General features: G+C 35.5%; 1 non-coding gene across 1 annotated transcript; it reads right to left on the reverse strand.

Annotated features, from left to right (window-relative positions):
• Positions 1-14,196: 14,196 nt before the first annotated feature.
• On the reverse strand, positions 14,197-14,304 carry LOC112738830 (small nucleolar RNA R71). The gene has a single exon (XR_003169785.1). It is a non-coding gene; the product is annotated as a small nucleolar RNA R71 (small nucleolar RNA).
• Positions 14,305-19,273: the final 4,969 nt, after the last annotated feature.

Genomic DNA, 19,273 nt, shown 5'->3' on the forward strand with positions numbered 1-19,273 from the left:
GTGTCAAATGCAGGTGGTTGGTGGAAATTATTTTGGTTAGTTGACGGGTTGTGAGGTGGATAAAAGTTAGAATTGGGGTAGTTGTTTTGTGGTTTTCTGTATGGATTACGATTAGTTTAGTGATGGTTCTGGTGAGTTGTCTTGCGTGAGTTGTTTTGGTTAGAGTTTCTTTGCCAAGGTTGCTGGTTCTGGTTCTCTCCCTATTTCAGATTGGGGTGGTTTCTCCAAGATGAGTTGTAAGTGTCTCCGTGGAAGTCATTTAGTCTAGAACCTTGATTGTGCATGTACTACACTTGTTCAGGTTGCTGTTCTTCATAGCTTTCCTCCTGCTTTCCACACACCACTGGTGGTTGCTTAGTTGTGCTCACTACAACAAGTTGTAATCCATCCATCCTCTTTGACATCATTTCAATTTGCTATTGAAGTTGCTGGTGCATGATTTTATTCTGAGCTAATATTGTATCAACTCCTTCAAGTTCAAATACACCTTTCTTTGGAGCTGCTTGCATTTCAGAGGAGTAGAAGTACTCATTGTTGGCCACCATGTCTATAAGATCATGTGCCTGTTGAGCAGTTTTCATCATTTGCAAAGATTCTCTTGATGAATAATCCAAAGCTTTCCTTGAAGGTAAGGACAAGCCTTTATAGAAATGCTGCAGCTCCACTCATTCACTAAACATTCCTTCTGGACTCCTTCTGATCAAGGCTTTATACGTCTCCCATGCTTCATACAATGATTCTCCTTCTAACTGTCTGAAGGTTTGTACATCAATTTTTAGTTTAATAACTCTTTGGGATGGATAGAATTTGGCTAGAAATTTTCTAACCAAATCATTCCAATTGGTGATGCTTTCTTTAGGGAAGGTTTCTAACCAATGTGTAGCTTTGTCTCTCAGTGAAAATGGGAATAACAAGAGTTTGTATATGTCAGGGTGGACTCCATTGGTTTTGACAGTGTCACAAATTCTCAAAAACACAGAGAGGTGTTAGTTTGGGTCTTCAGCAGCACTTCCTCCATATTGACAATTATTCTGAACCAGGGTAATCAACTGAGGCTTGAGTTCGAAGTTATTAGCATGGACATTAGGGGTTAGGATACTGCTCCCACAATTCCTTGGGTTGGGGATAGTGTAAGAGGCTAAAACTCTTCTCTGAGGCTGGCCATTGTTGTTGGCCACATCCTCAAGTGGATTTGGGATGTTACCCTCCATCTCCTTATCCTCTTCTTTTGATTCTTCTTCCCCAGTAACTCCCTTTCCTCTTGCTTATCTTCTCAACCTCAAGAGTGTTCTTTCTGGCTCAGAATTAAAAGAGGTGGATGCACCTCTTCTTCCTCCTAGCATACAACACAAACAAAACTAGAAAACTACAATAGAATACTCTATTGCTAGAGTGTCACTATAAGAAAAAGGCATATTTGTAACAAAAAAAATTGTTACAAAATGTCAAAATTTTGAAACAAAAGTTTTTTGTAACAAAAAAAGGGGCCATTGTAGTAAGTACCGTTACAAAAAGTTTTTGTAACGAAAAATGGAACTGTTACAATTTAATATGATGTTTTGTAACAATTTTTTCTGATACAAAAAACCAGAAGCCGTTACAAAAGTGGTAACAAATTTTGATCTTCAAGGTATTTTTTGTGACAATCTATTTTTTCCTATCAAAAAATTGTTACAAAATGTAACTTGATTTTGTAACATTTTTTTTCTTTAGTTGCAAAAGTAAAATAATTATTTTGTAACATTTTTTTTAATTAACTAATATATTAACTATTTTATTAAGCAAGTCTACATTTATATAATATGTAAAAACATACATAATTCAAACATGCCTCATTAAGCTAAAAATTATGTCTTGCACAAGTTCAACCAAAAGTTAAAAATTCTAACATAGATTAGTGTCTCTATGAATCAAAATATTCTTCAGCCCTCAAAGTAGCATGTGGTCACCATTTCAGCATTCCTATAAATAAGAAAATCCGAAACAAAAAGTTAGGTGCATAGTCAAAAGAAATATCTTGAGGCAATCAGAAATCATGTAGAAATCAAGGGTCTATTTTGACACAAATTCGTCAAATAGAACTTGTTTGCTCAAACAACACAATGCAGTTTAATTGAGAAACCAAATAGGACAACAACCAAATAGTGAATAACAAAACCCGAAGCTTCCAACTTCCAACAACCAAAACAGTGAAGCACTTAGCCGGATAATCAATTAATTGAGCTTAGCAACAGTTGAAAACCAAAAGCAATTAAATAACAACTCAATCAATTAATTGAATCAAAGATGAATATTGAAAACAGCTTAAGATAAATTAATTCCGGCAGCATTTCAGTAGTAAATTTGCCTATTTCACAATTTCAATCAATCAATTCAAATTCCATATGAATTATTTGACAGTTAAAAACACAAAAAATCATAAGGAATTCATAGGAAGGAAGTAAATAAGCCAATTCTAGTAAGAAAATATGAGGAAACAATTAAAACCAATCCAACCAGCAAGAAGCAGAGCAGCACTCAGCAGAACAGCAATCAATGGCCCATCATACAGCACCCAAAACAGTAAAATGAACAAAGGTAATGGATTCAGGCAACATTCTATTCATTGAAGTCAATAACCATTACACTTGCAAGTAGCAGGGGCACAGCAGTTTATCCATTAATTTAACAGAAAATCAATCAAGCCAAACTAAACTATTTTAGCAACAGATTTATCAATAAAACTAATCTCAATTCAGCAACCATCCTCTATTCCAACACAAACAACAATAACTCAGCAGCATTTCCTTTCTCATTGAATTTAACAATCATTCAACAAGCAAGCAATGAGGGAGAAAAATCAGCAGCAACCAACAGCAAGTATAGAGCAGCAATAACAACTTAATGTGAGAAATTATTCAACAACAAATGCACACACAAATACAAGGATTACTTAAATGACTCATCATGCTTATCCATATAAAGTGAAACCACTTACCGTTTCACTTAAGAGGCTTGTAACAACAGCATTTTTATCAACTTCTTTCTCATTCTCCCTTTCAGGCTCACTGTCAGTACTGGTAGGAGGTGGAAGTGCTAAAGCACCAAACATGGCTTCGTCATGAGCAGCTTGGATTTGTTCCTCCCTTCTCGCCTTGATAAGAAAATGGATTCGATCTATGTTTAGTCTTCCATACATAGATGATTCATGTATGTTAACAAGGAACAAACTGACTATTCATGAATATAAGAAGAGGAATATACCTCTATTTTAGAATACCGGAAACTCTGGCCAATTTGCTTGACCAAGGAAGCATCATCTTCAGCCACTGCAGATAGGTGGGCAAATACAATCAGTTCATTAAGTTTCAGGCTTCAAGCCAAACCCCAAACCATTACTCATTATCATTTATAAGAAAAAATATCATTGGCATTCAATAATTAAAAGAATCCCTATGACTAAGCAATGAACAATTAAAATCAGTAAGTATTGGTGGTATTAACAAGCACACAACAATAGTACTTAACATTGGATCAATTAAAAATGAAGCTTACATTATCAGGATTCAGGACCCTGTGTTGCATTATCAGGAAAACATAGGAAGACTAAAAAAAAAACTGTCCATTTTAAAACAGATTGTATTTGCAATGAAGAAGTCTGGGCAAATTTATTTAGAATAATGAAATTGGCAAACAAGTCCAACCTTCAATTTCCTTATCTTCAAGAGGCGCATCCTTTAGCCCTAAGTTTCTCTGCAGCCTCGTCAACATTTTGCTGTAGAAACAAGGAAACTGAGTAATGAATATAATTGAGTAATTCAGTCCAACAAACCATCATATCCATAAGACAAATATAATCACAGAAGTAAATCTCTTTGCATCAATATCTATTTATCACAACTCTATAATATAAAATAGATTTTAAGAAAAACCCTACCTCGATTTAGTCAAAGCTCAGTAGTTAAACGTGTCAATTCCTCTTTTATTTATTTTCAATTTTACAACAGCAGCAGCAACCTTTATTTTCAAGCAATATCAACAGCGGCATCAAGAGTAGCAGCAACAACACTTTTCTGACATAAATTGGAATTTAACGCGGAATTGATATTGAGCAGAATTAGAACAAAATTAGTAATGGAATATTACGGTAAATTGAAACAGAACCAAATATCTCACCACGAGAAACAAAGCAGCAGTGACCCTCTGAACCAATCAGGCGGTAGCTCCGGCAATTACCTCTAGTGGCGGCGGCTACCAGAAGCTCCGGTGGTTCAACAACAACCTTAATTTCGACGCTCAAATATGGGAAATCGAACCTACGATACCAACATCTCAGAATCTCTAACAGATTATAACAGAACACTGATCTCAAGGGGTTTCGGAAACAAAACAATTACCAAGAAGACAAGGGTTCCGGCGGCGGCGTGGAGCTCCGGCGATGTAGCGGCAAGCATAAACGGTGGCGGGCAGATCGGCGAGGGCGGCCATCCTTCCAACAGCGGCGGCAGAACGTGAACAGCCTTCCTTTCCCCGCGAACTCTCTCTCTCTTCGATTCCACCATGGATGACGGTGACTCTAGCTTGCGGTGAGGACGATGTCGGTGACCTTAACCATAGTAGCGGTGACTCCTCCCCTGCGCGCGCTTTGCTCCCCCCTTGCATGGCTCTGGTTTGCACTCCTCTTCCTCTATCAGCGACACACGACGGCGCGGACGCATCGGTGGCGGCGACGGCTTCAGCCGCGACGAGGAGCGGCGGAACAACCCACCAGCTCCGGCGCGTCTTCCTCCTTCCCCCGGCGCTCTTCCCTCTCTTTCTCTCTGCTTTCTCGGATCTCACCCTCTCTCCCTGCCTTCCCTGTTTCCATTTCCCTTCTCTTTTTCTTTCTTAATTCATTCTGAAGCTGTTTATTTTTGGGAAAGGGGGGTGTGGCGGTGGTGGCTAGGGTTAATAGGTATAGTTTGGGAATTTTATTTTTGTTTTGGGTAGTTTAGGTATATTTAATAAAATTAGGGGTATAGAGTATTAATTAAAAATCTAATTTAATCTTGAAAATTATTTTAAAATATCATTTGTTGTATTAAAATACTAATTGGTTTGAAATCAAATTCTTTAATTGAATTTATAAGATAATAAGATTAATTTTCTTTATTCCTAAAACTTGAAGTATTAAATCATAGAAATATCAATTATTTGAATTAAATCATATAAAAATTCTTGTCATTCGGTAGCTACTAATTATAATTTAAATATAGAAAATAATTCAATAATTATAAAATTAGGTAAATTTCTAATTAATTATCAAAACCTTATTTAATTTTTTATTTAATTAACTTTAATAAAATAATTTCTGAGAATAAAATTTCTAATGAATAAATGAATTGAAATTAATTCATAACAAGATTTATTTGAAAATTCTGGGTCTTACACGGATCGGCGGCTCTGTGGTAACGGTGTGGCTGGATGCGACGGCGGCCCCCCTCCAGCGGTGGCGATGGAGCGCAAACGGCGATGGCAACGAAGCTGGCTCCACGGCGTTGCAACTTAGGGACGGCGAGGTGGTGATAGCTCGCGAGGATGACGTCGACAGGACTCCTTGTGACGGTCGCGGTCCGCCTTCCCTCGGCGGCGTCAACGGCAACGGTGGGTTCAGTGCCGCCGGCGCAGCTCCCCCTCTCTTCCTCTCCTTTTCTCTTTTTCTTTTCCCCCTTTCTCCTCTTCGCTCCCTCTGCTTCTTTCTTTCTTTCTTTCTTTCTTTCTTTCTTTTCGTTTGTTTTCAAAAGCAGTATTGGGTTTTTGGGAATGGAGGTGGTGAATGACAGTAAGACGGTGGGATAAAAGGGTTAGGGTTTGTGTATAGAATTAGGGATTTTGGGTTTAATTTGAATAAAATATTCTTAATAAAATTAGAGTATAAAATATTAATAATTGAAAAACTAACTTAATCTCTAAATTTTAAAATATTATTTGCGATATAAAAATACTTATTGATTCTCAAGAAATTACTCTAATTGAAATACATGGTAATACAATTAGTTTTTTTTATTTTTAAAAAAATATTATTTAATCATAAATTTACAAATTAATTTTAATAAAATATTCTAATTAAAGTATTAGAAATAATATAATTAATTTTTTTTGTTTATAAAATTAAAGTATTAAATTCCAAAATCTAAAATATTTAAACCAAATCATATAAAGTTCTTATTATTTTACATTTGCTAAATTTTATAATTTAAATATAAAAAATAATTCAATAATTATAAAATCAGATAAAATCTTAAATTATTTTAAACTCAATTAATCATAATTTGTTTTTATTATCTTTAATAGTATAATTTCAGAGATTAAAATACTTAATGATAAATAAATCTAAATTAGCTCTTAATAAGATCTTCTAAAACTTTTACGTCTTACACACTATATAAAAAATTTTAATTTTTGAAATAAAATAAAATTATTTTAAAAAAATATATACACAGTTTTTTTTTACTCTTAAAATGTTTAACACTTTGAAAAAAAAATTGTTATAAAATATACTTATATTTTGGGACAAATAATTAACTTGTTACAAACAATATTAAATTTTGTGACAAATTAATTTTTTGTTACAAAATAACTGGAGTTTTTGAAACAGAAAGTTGTTTTGTTACAAAACAATTGGAGTTTTTGAAACAAAAAAAAACATTTTGTTACAAAATATTTTGAATTTTTGCAACTTATTTTTATTTGTTACAAAATATTACAATATTTTGTAACAAAACACCATCTCGTTACAAAAACTAACATAATTTATAACAAAATAAAACAGATTGTTACAAAATATTATCATGTTTTGTAACAACTTGTAATGTTGTTACAAAACATTATCCTTTTGTAACAATCACAAATTATTATTACAAAATAATATTTTTTTGTAACAATTTTAAATTTGATACAAATTTTTTGTTACAAATGTTCCATTTTCTTGTAGTGTGTGGTTATGATTACTTGAAACAAAATCTCAAACAGTGAAAATGCTTAACAAAAACAAAGAAAAAATGATTAATCTAGATTATCACCTACTTAATAATTGTCAATCTAAATCAATCCCCAGCAACGGCGCCAAAAACTTGATGAGGGAAAAACGATTCCACACAAACTCATCGGCAAGTGTACCGGGCCGCATCAAGTAGTAATAACTCACAGGAGTGAGGTCGATCCCACAGGGATTGATTGATTGAGCAACTTTGGTATGGTGATGAATTTAGTTAAGTGAATATTTGATGAATTTGGTGAAATTTGATTAACAGAATATAAATTGTAGCTATGCTAAAGAGCAGAATGAAAATTTATAGAATCTTAAATGCAGAAGAAGTAAAATTACAGAAGCTTAAAGTGCAAGAAATTTAAAAGAGCTGAAACTTAAATTGCAAGAAAAGTAAATAACTGAAACTTAAAGTGCAAGTAATGTAAATTGCTGAATCTAAACTGCTGGGAAACTTAAATTGCATGAATAATAAAAAGATTTGGGTGTTGGGAATCAAAACAGAACTGGGAAAAGTAAATTGCAGTAGCCTGAGAATTCTCAGATGAAGAAATTTAGAAAATAGATCAATTAAGATTTTAGTACCAAAACAAAAATGGAAACAGAAGAATCAAAGCAGAATGAAAACTTAGATCAATTCTAAAGTCTTAAAATAGAAATGAAAAAGGACAGCAGAATATTGAAACAACAAGAAAACTAAAATCTCAATTGCTCTCTTAACAAAACAGAAAAGAAAAAATTGTAGAAGAAAGCAAAACAGAAAGGAAAACTAAGATCAGATCTCAAATTCTCAGGATTATAACAAGGAAAAGTAGAAGATGACTTCAAGGTGAAGAAATTCAGCAGAATTCTTCAATCCCCAAAACCCAAAACAGAAAATAGAAGTTGTAGAAGAGAAAGCAAAATAGAAAGGAAAAATCCAGATCTAATCTATAATTCTAAAATTCTAAAATGAAAATTAAAAGAGAGCTCCCTATGAAATCAAATTCTTCTCTATTTATACACTTTCTAAATCTGTCAACCAGTACATGGAGTGGGCTTTTTGGCCTGTGATGGAGTGGACCAAAATGGCACTTGGTGGCTGCTTCCAGGGGAATGTTGCATTCTCAAAGTGAGCGCAGCATTCATTCATCCATGCGTACACGTCTCTGACACGTGCGCGTCCTTTTTCCCTTTTTGCTCGTCGACGCGTACGCGTTGCACACGCGTCGCGTCACTGTCAGTCTTTAGCTCCAGCATGCCCGCGCGCTCATTTCATGCGTACGCGTGCTTCAATGGCGTTTACTTAGTGAGCGCTACATTGGCTTAGTGAACGCTGCCCACGCATGCGCGTCTTCCATGCGTGCGCGTTGGTAGCAAATACCAATTCCATGCTTCAGCATCACTCACGCGTTCGCGTGGTTCCTTCCAAATCCACCATCGACGCGTGCGCGTCGATTCCAGAATTTTGCCCCTACGCGTAAGCATCCGATACGCGTGCGCGTCATCAGGTGAGCGTGACGTTCTTCATTTGAACGCAACGCTATTCTAGAATGCTTCTCCATTTCTTCATTTTCTCACCTAAAATCAACCAAACAAGCAATCAAAGTCTCACCAAAATCATAAGAATTTGCATCATTCATAATAATCACTTAATTCTTGCATAAATCTCATGATTTTGTCTAAAATAAATGATGTTTAATTGAATCAAAATAAACATTAAATTCTACTCCAACCACTTACTTATTGTGTAAGAAAGTGCATAAAACCTAATGAAACAAATGAAAAATGCTTGTGAAACTAGCATAAGATGACTTGTCATCACTACTCTCTTCATCAACACTATTCGGGGGGAATTAAGATCTTGATAGTTAGTGTGGCTTGTGGATGAGAGATTTGCACTTAACCTCTTCTCGTGACAATTAGATCAAGGAAATGGCAAGATTGATTATGATTAGAGAGATTGGATTGCCAAGGAATTGGGATCCAATCAATTTCAATTCGCCATAGATCTACCAAACGATTGAGAAAGGAGTTGAGGCCAATTTGATTCATGAAGGGTTACAGTATCTCCAATCCATGATGAATCACTTTCTATGAATTTCTTCAACTTATAGTTTTCTAGTTTCACTACAATTACATTTCCCATTTCTGTTCTGATTTCCAGCACCCAAATCCCTTTATGATTCATGCAATTTATGTTTCCTTGAAATTTAGATTCTGCAAATTTAAGTTTCATGCACTTTAAGATTCAGTTATTTACCTTTCTTACAATTTAAGTTTCAGCTCTTCTAATTTCTTGCATTTTAAGTTTCAGCAATTTATCTTTCCTGTCATTTACTTTTCAATTAATTTACATTCTGTAATTTAACCTTTCCTGCAATTTACTCTCCGTTAATAAAATCTCACATAATTCATCAACATTCGCTTAAATAAATTCATCACCATACTAAAGTTACTTAATCCATCAATCCCTGTGGTATTGACCTCACTTTTGTGAGTTTTACTACTTGATGCGACCCGGTACACTTGCCGGTTAGTTTGTGTGGAATCGATTTTTCCCTCATCAAGGGAGAGTAGTCTTCACCAAGGAGGTCGAACCTTAGGAGCCTGCTATTGAGGGACTGAAGGCAACTGGTAGCACGAATCCCCACACTTTCATCCTATTGTACCAGCAAGTGAACTGCGTCGTCCAAGTAATACTTGAGCGAGTCAGGGTCGATCCGACGGAGATTATGGTTTGAAGAAAGCTATGGTTATCTTGTAGGTCTTAGTCAGGCAGATCAGAAGGTTTATATGTTTTCATTCATAAAGATAAAATATTTAATGCAGGAATAAAGAAAAAGAGGAAGGAAATACTGATAGGAATAGCGTTAAGGATTGGAGTTGCTTTGTCTTTCTGAATTAACTCTGGTACTACTGTCTTCTCTGCTTTTGAATGATCTTTTTCTATGGCGGACTATATGTGATCAACACCATCGGCCATGGTCATTGATCTCCTCTGCTATAGATTGAATGCCATTGGCCGTGGTCATCCAATCTGACAAAGGGTGAAGTGCATAGCTGATGAGCGGATAATTTATACGCTTTTTGACGTTGCTTTTAGTATGTTTTTAGTAGGATCTAGTTACTTTTAGGGATGTTTTCATTAGTTTTTATGTTAAATTCATATTTCTGGACTTTACTAAGAGTTTGTGTGTTTTTCTGTGATTTCAGGTATTTTCTGGCTGAAATTGAGGGACTTGAGCAGAAATCAGATTCAGAGGTTGAAGAAGGACTGCTGATGCTGTTGGATTCTGACCTCCCTGCACTCAAAGTGGATTTTCTGGAGCTACAGAACTCGAAATGGCGCGCTTCCAATTGCGTTGGAAAGTAGACATCCAGGGCTTTCCAGAAATATATAATAGTCCATACTTTGGCCAAGAATAGACGACGTAAACTGGCGTTCAACGCCAGCTTTTTGCCCAAATCTGGCGTTCAGCGCCAGAAAAGGAGCCAAAACCAGAGTTGAACGCCCAAACTGGCACAAAAACTGGCGTTCAACTCCAAGAAGGACCTCTACACGTGCAACACTCAAGCTTAGCCCAAGCACACACCAAGTGGGCCCCGGAAGTGGATTTATGCATCAATTACTTACTTCTGTAAACTCTAGTAGCTAGTTTATTATAAATAGGACCTTTTACTATTGTATTAGGTGTCTTTTTAACCATCCTAGATTGTATTTTGATCCTGTGATCACGTTTTGGGGGTTGGCTATCTCGGCCATGCCTGGACCTTACACTTATGTATTTTTAACGGTAGAGTTTCTACACTCCATAGATTAAGGTGTGGAGCTCTGCTGCTCCTCAAAGATTAATGCAAAGTACTACTATTTTCTATTCAATTCATCTTATTTCGCTTCTAAGATATTCATTCGTACTTCAATCTGAATGTGATGAACGTGACAATCATCATCATTCCCTATGAACGCGTGCCTAACAACCACTTCCGTTCTACCTTCGACTGAATGAGTATCTCTTAGATCTCTTAATCAGAATCTTCGTGGCGTAAGCTAGAATGATGGCGTCATTCAAGAAAATCCGGAAAGTCTAAACCTTGTCTGTGGTATTCCGAGTAGGATTCAATGAATGAATGACTGTGACGAGCTCCAAACTCGCGATTGCAGGGCGTTAGTGACAGACGCAAAAGGATAGTAAATCCTATTCCAGCATGATCGAGAACTGACAGATGAATAGCCGTGCCGTGACAGGGTGCGTTGACCATTTTCACTGAGAGGATAAGATGAAGCCACTGACAAGGGTGATGCCTCCAGACGATTAGCCGTGCCGTGACAAGGCATTGGATCATTTTCCCGAGAGATGACCGAAAGTAGCCATTGACAGTGGTGATGTATCACATAAAGCCAGCCATGGAAAGGAGTAAGACTGATTGGATGAAGATAGCAGGAAAGCAGAGGTTCAGAGGAATGAAAGCATCTCCATTCGCTTATCTGAAATTCCTACCAATGAATTACATAAGTATTTCTATCCCTATTTTATTATATTAAATTCAAAAACACCATTATCAATTTATATCTGCCTAATTGAGATTTGCAAGGTGACCATAGCTTGCTTTATACCAACAATCTCCGTGGGATTCGACCCTTACTCACGTAAGGTATTAATTGGACGACCCAGTGCACTTGCTGGTCAGTTACACGGAGTTGTGAACCGTAGTTTTGGCATCATGTTTTTGGCGCCATTTCCAGGGAAAGAAAGAGCAATGAACTTTACATAATTAAAGTGTAATCACGATTCCGCGTACCAAGTTTTTGGCGCCATTGCCGGGGATTGTTCGAGTATGGACAACTGACGGTTCATCCTGTTGGTCAGATTAGGTAATTTTCTTTTTATTTTCTTTTCAAAAATTTTTCAAAAATTTTTCTTTTGTTTTCAAAAAAAAAATATTTTATTCAAAATTTTTAAAGAATGAATTCTAGTGTTTCATGAAGCATGTGAAGCCTGGTTGGCTGTAAAGCCATGTCTAAATTCTTTTGGACTGAGGCTTCCAAACCATCAGCATAGAGGCAAGTTACTTCGATAAGTAATGAGCAGTATATTCTCTTATGTTACATGCTGAACCTTGGCTGGCCATTGGCCATGTCTAGTGTTTTGGACCGGAGCTTTCATTGAAAGCTTGGCTGGCTAGTGAGCCATGTCTAATTCCTGGGCTGAAGCTTTAGACTAACACTGCAAGATTCCTGGAATTCATATTAAAAATTTTGGAATCCTTATTTTTCCTTTTTCAATTAATTTTCGAAAAAAAAATCCAAAAAAAAAAATTTTAGAAAATCATAAAAATCAAAAATATTTTTCTGTTTCTTGTTTGAGTCTTGAGTCATGTTATAAGTTTGGTGTCAATTGCATGTGCATCTTGCATTTTTCGAAAATTCTCATGCATTCATGGTGTTCTTCATGATCTTCAAGTTGTTCTTGGTAAGTCTTCTTGTTTGATCTTGATGATTTTTTGTTTTGTGTCTTTTCATGTTTTTCATATGCATTCTTGAATTCTTAGTGTCTAAGCATTAAAGAATTCTAAGTTTGGTGTCTTGCATGTTTTCTTTGCATTAAAAATTTTTTAAAATTGTGTCTATGATGTTCATCTTGACATTCATAGCATTCTTGCATGCATCACATGTTTTGATCTAAAAATTTCATGCATTGCATCTCTTTAGTGTTTTTCTCTCTCATCATAAAAATTTTAAAAAATCAAAAAAATATCTTTCCCATTTTCTCTCATCAAATTCGAAAATTTGGATTGACTTTTTCAAAAATTTTTAAATCAAATTGTTTCTCATGAGTCAAATCAAATTTTCAATTTGAAAATCTTATCTTTTTCAAAATCTTTTTCAAAAATCAAATCTTTTTCAAAATTCTTAGTTATTTTCGAAAATTCCAAAAATATTTTTCAAAATCTTTTTCTTATTTTTATATCAAATTTTCGAAAATAACATAATCAATTAATGTTTTGATTCAAAAATTTGAAGTTTGTTACTTGCTTGTTAAGAAAGATTCAAACTTTAAGTTCTAGAATCATATCTTGTGATTTCTTATGAATCAAGTCATTAATTGAGATTTTAAAAATCAAATCTTTTTCAAAACTAATTTCTAAAATATCTTCTTATCTTACCTTTTTCAAAAAGTTGGTTTCAAAATATCTTTTCTAACCTCCTAACTTCTTATCTTTTCAAAATTTGTTTCAACTAACTAACTAACTTTTTGTTTGTTTCTTAACTTTTTCAAAACTACCTAACTAACTCTCTCTCTCTCTAATTTTTGAAAATATCTTCCCTCTTTTTCAAAAATTTCTTTTTAATTAACTAATTATTCTTATTTTTATTTTTGATTTTAAAAATTTTCGAAAAATACTAACATTTTTCAAAAACCATTTTCGAAAATTACTAACCCTTTTTCAAAAATTATTTTCGAAAATTCTCCCTCTCCCATCTTATTCTATTTATTTATTCATCTACTAACATCTCATCTCACATCTCAACCCTCCTCACAGTTGTGTTTCTTCCACTATATTACATTCTTTGTCTCCCCCACTTCTTCTACTCACACAGGGATCCCTGTACTATGGTATAAAGGATCTATATTATTATTATTATTATTTTTCTGTGCCCTCTTCTTTGTCATATGAGCAGGAGCAAGGATAAGAACATTCTTGTGGAAGCAGATCCAGAACCTGAAAGGACTCTGAAAAGGAAACTAAGAGAAGCTAAAATACAACAATCCAGAGATAACCTTTCAGAAATTTTCGAACAGGAAGAGGAGATGGCAGCCGAAAATAATAATAATGTAAGGAAGATGCTTGGTGACTTTACTGCACCATATTCCAATTTACATGGAAGAAGCATCTCCATTCCTGCCATTGGAGCAAACAACTTTGAGCTGAAACCTCAATTAGTTTCTCTGATGCAGCAGAACTGCAAATTTCATGGACTTCCATCTGAAGATCCTTTTCAGTTCTTAACTGAATTCTTGCAGATATGTGATACTGTTAAGACTAATGGAGTAGATCCTGAAGTCTACAGGCTCATGCTTTTCCCTTTTGCTGTAAGAGACAGAGCTAGATTATGGTTGGATTCTCAACCCAAAGACAGCCTGAACTCTTGGGATAAGCTGGTCACGGCTTTCTTAGCCAAGTACTTTCCTCCTCAAAAGCTGAGCAAGCTTAGAGCTGATGTTCAAACCTTCAGACAGAAAGAAGGTGAATCCCTCTATGAAGCTTGGGAAAGATACAAACAGTTGACCAAAAAGTGTCCTTCTGACATGCTTTCAAAATGGACCATCCTGGATATATTCAATGATGGTTTATCTGAGCTATCAAAGATATCACTGGACACTTCTGCAGGTGGATCCATATACCTAAAGAAAACGCCTGTAGAAGCTCAAGAACTCATTGACATGGTTGATAATAACCAGTTCATGTACACTTCTGAAAGGAATCCTGTGAGTAATGGGACGCCTATGAAGAAAGGAGTTCTTGAAGTTGATACTCTGAATGCCATATTGGCTCAGAATAAAATATTGACTCAGCAAGTCAATATGATCTCTCAGAGTCTGCATGGAATGCAAGCTGCATCCAACAGTACTCAAGAGGCTTCTTATGCAGAAGAAGCTTATGATCCTGAGAACCCTGCCATAGCAGAGGTAAATTACTTAGGTGAACCTTATGGAAACACCTATAACTCATCATGGAGAAATCACCCCAATTTCTCATGGAAGGATCAAAAGCCTCAACAAGGCTTTAATAATGGTGGAAGAAACAGGTTTAACAATAATAAACCTTTTCCATCATCCACTCAGCAACAGACAGAGAACTCTGAACAAAATGCTTCTAATTTAGCAAATCTAGTCTCTGATCTATCTAAGGCCACTGTGAGTTTCATGAATGAAACCAGGTCTTCCAATAGAAATTTGGAAGCACAAGTGGGCCAGCAGAGTAAAAGGATCACTGAAATCCCTCCAAGTACTCTCCCAAGCAATACAAAAGAGAATCCAAAAGGAGAGTGCAAGGCCATTGATATAAGCACCATGGCTGAACCCAAAGAGGGAGAGGAAGACGCAAATCCCAAGGAGGAAGACCTCCTGGGATGTCCAGTGATCAATAAGGAGCTTCCCTCTAAAGAACAAAAGGACTCTGAGGCTCATCTAGAGACCATAGAGATTCCATTGAACCTCCTTATGCCCTTCATGAGCTCTAATGAGTATTCCTCTTCTGAAGAGAATGAGGATGTTACTGAAGAGCAAATTGTCAAGTTTCTTGGTGCAATCATGAAGCTGAATGCCAAATTATTTGGCATTGATACTTGGGAAGTTGAACCTCCCTTGTTCATTGATGAGCGGATAATTTATACGCTTTTTGGCATTGTTTTTAGTATGTTTTTAGTAGGATCTAGTTACTTTTAGGGATGTTTTCCTTAGTTTTTATGTTAAATTCACATTTCTGGACTTTACTATGAGTTTGTGTGTTTTTCTGTGATTTCAGGTATTTTCTGGCTGAAATTGAGGGACTTGAGCAGAAATCAGATTTAGAGGTTGAAAAAGGACTGCTGATGCTGTTGGATTCTGACCTCCCTGCACTCAAAGTGGATTTTCTGGAGTTACAGAACTCGAAATGGCGCGCTTCCAATTGCGTTGGAAAGTAGACATCCAGGGCTTTCCAGCAATGTATAATAGTCCATACTTTGGCCAAGAATTGACGACGTAAACTGGCGTTCAACGCCAGCCTTCTGCCCAAATCTGGCGTCCAGCGCCAGAAAAGGATCCAAAACCAGAGTTGAACGCCCAAACTGGCACAGAAACTGGCGTTCAACTCCACAAATGGCCTGTGCACGTGCAACACTCAGGCTCAGCCCAAACACACACCAAGTGGGCCCAGGAAGTGGATTTATGCATCAATTACTTACTCATGTAAACCCTAGTGACTAGTTTATTATAAATAGGACCTCTTACTATTGTATTAGGCATCTTTGGATTACCTTATGATCCTTTGATCACGCTTTAGGGGGCTGGCCATCTCGGCCATGCCTGGACCTTCACTTATGTATTTTCATACGGTAGAGTTTCTACACTCCATAGATTAAGGTGTGGAGCTCTGCTGTTCCTCAAAGATTAATGCAAAGTACTACTGTTTTCTATTCAATTCTTCTTATTTCTCTTCTAAGATATCCATTCGCACCCAAGAACGTGATGAAGGTGATGATTATGTGTGACGCTCATCATCCTTCCCCCTTATGAACGCGTTCCTGACAAACACTTCTGTTCTACATGAATTAAGCTAGATTGAGTATCTCTTAGATCTCCTAACCAGAATCTTCGTGGCGTACGCTAGAATGATGGCGGCATTCAAGAGAATCCGGAAGGTCTAAACCTTGTCTGTGGTATTCTGAGTAGGATTCAATGATTGAATGACTGTGACGAGCTTCAAACTCGCGATTGTTGGGCGTTAGTGACAGACGCAAAAGGAGGGTGAATCCTATTCCAGCATGATCGAGAACCGACAGATGAATAGCCGTGCCGTGACAGGGTGCGTGAGCATATGATTCACTGAGGGGAGGGGATGTAGCCACTGACAACGGTGATGCCCTTGCATACAGCCAGCCATGGAAAGGAGTAAGACTGATTGGATGAAGATAGCAAGAAGGCAGAGGTTCAGAGGAACGAAAAGCATCTCCATTCGCTTATCTGAAATCCCTGCCAATGAATCTACATAAGTATCTCTATCCCTTTTATTGTTTATTTTAATCTAATAAAATATCATGTTTAAATCCGCCTGACTGAGATTTGCAAGGTGACCATAGCTTGCTTCAAGCCAACAATCTCTGTGGGATCGACCCTTACTCACGTAAGGTTTATTACTTGGACGACCCAGTACACTTGTTGGTTAGTTGAACGGAGTTGTGTCCACACATAGTAAAGAGCCATAATAATGTTTCCATACAATAACAAAGAGTACTACATTAATGTGATCACAATTTCGTCCACCAAGTTTTTGGCGCCGTTGCCGGGGATTGTTCGTGTTTGGACAACTGACGGTTCATCTTGTTGCTCAGATTAGGTAATTTTCTTTTTGTTTTGTTTTCAAAAATTTTTCAAAAATCTTTCAAAAATTTCTCACTTGTTTTCGAAAAAAAAAATGTTTTCAAAAATATATTTTTCTTCAAAATTTTAAGAATGAATTCTAGTGTTTCATATAACATATTTTAGCTTGACTGGCCATTAATTCCCAGGATTTTGATTGAGGACTATGAATTCATTACTTCCTTTTTCCCAAATGTTTTCAAAAAAATTATACAAAAATCCAAAAAAATTGGAAAATCATAAAAATCAAAAAATATTTTTCTGTTTCTTGTTTGAGTCATGAGTCATGTCATAAGTTTGGTGTCAATTGCATGTGCATCTTGCATTTTTTTTTGAAAATTCATGCATTCATAGTGTTCTTCATGATCTTCAAGTTGTTCTTGGTAAGTCTTCTTGTTTGATCTTGATGATTTGTTTGTTTTGTGTTGTATAGTGTTTTTCATATGCATTCTTGAATTCTTAGTGTCTAAGCATTAAAGAATTCTAAGTTTGGTGTCTTGCATGTTTTCCTTGCATTAAAGATTTTTCAAAAATGTGTTCTTGATGTTCATCATGATCTTCAAAGTGTTCTTGGTGTTCATCTTGACATTCATAGCATTCTTGCATGCATCACATGTTTTGATCTAAAAATTTCATGCATTGCATAATTTTCATGTTTTTCTCTTGCATCATAAAAATTCAAAAATCAAAAAAATTATCTTTCCCTTTTTCTCTCATCAAATTCGAAAATTTGAGTTGACTTTTTCAAAAATTTTAAAAATCAAAGTTGTTGCCAATGAGTCAAATCAAATTTTCAATTTGAAAATGTTATCTTTTTCAAAATCTTTTTCAAAAATCAAATCTTTTTCAAAATTATTAGCTATTTTCGAAAATTTCAAAAATATTTTTCAAAAATCTTTTTCTTATTTTTATATAAAAATTTCGAAAATAACTAATCAATTAATGTTTTGATTCAAAAATTTGAAGTTTGTTACTTGCTTGTTAAGAAAGATTTAAACTTTAAGTTCTAGAATCATATCTTGTGATTTCTTATGAACCAAGTCATTAATTGAGATTTTAAAAATCAAATCTTTTTCAAAACTAATTTCAATCATATCTTTTCAAAAATATCTTCTTATCTTATCTTTTTCAAAAATATCTTCTCAAAATATCTTTTCTAACTTCCTAACTTCTTATCTTTTCAAAATTTGTTTCAACTAACTAACTAACTTTTTGTTTGTTTCTTAACTTTTTCAAAACTACCTAACTAACTCTCTCTCTCTCTAATTTTCGAAAATATCTCTCCCTTTTTTAAAAATTTCTTTTTAATTAACTAATTATTTTTATTTTTTATTTTTGAATTCAAAAATTTTCGAAAAATACTAACTAATTTTCAAAAACCAATTTTCAAAAATCACTAACTCTTTTTCAAAATAATTTTCGAAAATTATTCCTCCCCCATCTCATTCTATTTATTCATTCATGTCCTAACATCTCATCTCACATTCCAATCCTCACAGTTGTGTTTCTTCTTTTACATCACATCCTTTATCTCCCCCTCTTCTTCTACTTACAAAGGGATCCCTATACTGTGGTATAAAGGATCTCTATTATTATTATCATTTTTCTGGCCATTCTTCCTTGTCATATGAGCAGGAGCAACGATAAGAACATTCTTGTGGAAGCAGATCCAGAACCTGAAAGAACTCTAAAGAGAAAATTGAGAGAAGCTAAAATACAACAATCCAGAGATAACCTTTCAGAAATTTTCGAACAGGCAGAGGAGATGGCAGGCGAAAATAATAATAATGAAAGGAGGATGCTTGGTGACTTTACTGCACCTAATTCCAATTTACATGGAAGAAGCATCTCCATTCCTGCCATTGGAGCAAACAACTTTGAGCTGAAACCTCAATTAGTTTCTCTGATGCAGCAGAACTGCAAGTTTCATGGACTTCCATCTGAAGATCCTTTTCAGTTCTTAACTGAATTCTTGCAGATATGTGATACTGTTAAGACTAATGGAATAGATCCTGAAGTCTACAGGCTCATGCTTTTCCCCTTTGCTGTAAGAGACAGAGCTAGATTATGGTTGGATTCTCAACCCAAAGACAGCCTGAACTCTTGGGATAAGCTGGTCACGGCTTTCTTAGCCAAGTACTTTCCTCCTCAAAAGCTGAGC

The sequence above is a fragment of the Arachis hypogaea genome, chromosome 13 (assembly GCF_003086295.3).
Source record: "Arachis hypogaea cultivar Tifrunner chromosome 13, arahy.Tifrunner.gnm2.J5K5, whole genome shotgun sequence".
Lineage (NCBI taxonomy): Eukaryota > Viridiplantae > Streptophyta > Magnoliopsida > Fabales > Fabaceae > Arachis > Arachis hypogaea.